A 1732-nucleotide genomic window follows, 5' to 3' on the forward strand; every position below is an offset into this window, starting at 1 on the left:
AGGACAGCCTGGTCTACAGAGTGAGTTCCAGGACAGCCAGAGCTATACAGAGAAACCCTGTCTCAAAAACAAAAAGAAAAAGAAAAAAAAAAAATCATCGCTATCTAAAATGCTGCCTAATTTACATATTTATTATTGTACTGATAGGTTAAGTGACTTCCATTTCCATACGAATGGCTTGAGATGGAATTAGAATTAGCACCACCCAATCCAACTGCAAATCAAGTTCCTTCTTGTCTTTCAGGGAAAGGAAAATGCTTTGAAAATCATTCAGGATCATAGATAAGCTTGATCTAGTCTTCCCTGAAGTCTGGTTCTTTGGCAGGAATTATGATGGGAACACTCGTGACCCGTAAAGACATCCCCCCCCCCCCCCCCGTGGGTGAAAGTTCCTGAAGACCTGAAAGATCCAGAAGTATTCCAGGTCGCTAAAATCTCTGCTTGGCCCACAGGGATCTTGAATGCCTTGCATCGAGCAGGTGAGCCAGGCCATGTTTGAGCTGAAGAACCTGGAATCTCCTGAAGAACTTATCGAGGTTTTCATTTATGGCTCTCAAAACAAGAAGGTATGGGCTAATTGGATGCTTCAGTCCAAGGCTGAGAGGTACCGCCTGCTCCAGCAAAGAGGAGTACTGAAGCTGGAGGAAGCCATGAAGACCCTGGAGCTAGGCCAGTGTATGGAGTGAAGCCAGTTTCCAGTCACTGTGTCTCCCACCTGGACACAGGTTAAGCTGTGGCCAGTGTTTGGTTCTGTCCGGATTTTTAACTTTGTTACATTCTAACAAGATATTCCTGGATCCCTGGTGTGCATTTTGATGTGAATATCAAGGTTACTATTCTAACTAATAAAATTAAATAATAAAATGATAAAAATAAGGAAAAAAAAAAAAAGAAAATCATTCAGAAGTTATATGCAGTTGTAGTTGCTCCACCCCAGAGGCAAAAGGTTTGCAGGGAGTTCAAGGTCTGCATGGGGTACATAGCAAGTTCAAGACATTCAGAATTGCTTTGGAAGAACCTGTTTTTAAAAATGCAAATCAAAACAATCAAAAGAAAGAAAGAAAGAAAGAAAGAAAGAAAGAAAGAAAGAAAGAAAGAAAGAAAGAAAGAAAGGAGAAGGAAGGAAGGGATGAGAAGGAAGGAAGGAAAGGAAGAAAAACTAATTTGAAAGCTTTTATTTTAAAACCTGAGTTTCCTGGCTCCCTCACAGGAATACAGAAATGTCCCTCAAATAGCCAGATCTTTCATCTTAGAGCATCCCCATGCACAATTAGTTGTGTGATTAGGAACTAGAATTCAGGCACAGTGTAGAGCTTTTTGTGACTCACCCAGCATAGGTTTTTGGGTGGCTCTTTGCCTGTGGCAGTTCAGGCCTGTAATAGCAGATCATCACAGGAATAATGATTTCTCCCTCCTGGATGAAATCCTCTATCAAATGGAGAAATACATTTAAGTAGCCAGATACTAAAAATGTAGATGTTGGCTTATGCTATTAATGTGCCTTTCCCAAAATTTTCACTGAGGGCTTATATTTAAGCAATTATATGTTGATCACTAGTTTGTCCTTGTATAATAATTCCAAACTGCAACTACAGATTCAAAGGTGTTTGTAACCAGATCACTCATATTTTTCCTAGTTACTTTTTTGTTTTGTTTTTTTGTTTGATTGTTTGTTTTGTTTTTTTGAGACAGGGTTTCTCTGTGTAGCCCTGGCTGTCCTGGAACTCACTTT

General features: G+C 39.8%; 1 pseudogene; it reads left to right on the top strand.

Moving 5' to 3' along the window:
- Nucleotides 1-330: 330 nt before the first annotated feature.
- Nucleotides 331-686, top strand: LOC110314133 (annotated as a pseudogene).
- Nucleotides 687-1732: the final 1046 nt, after the last annotated feature.

The sequence above is a fragment of the Mus pahari genome, chromosome 2 (assembly GCF_900095145.1).
Source record: "Mus pahari chromosome 2, PAHARI_EIJ_v1.1, whole genome shotgun sequence".
Lineage (NCBI taxonomy): Eukaryota > Metazoa > Chordata > Mammalia > Rodentia > Muridae > Mus > Mus pahari.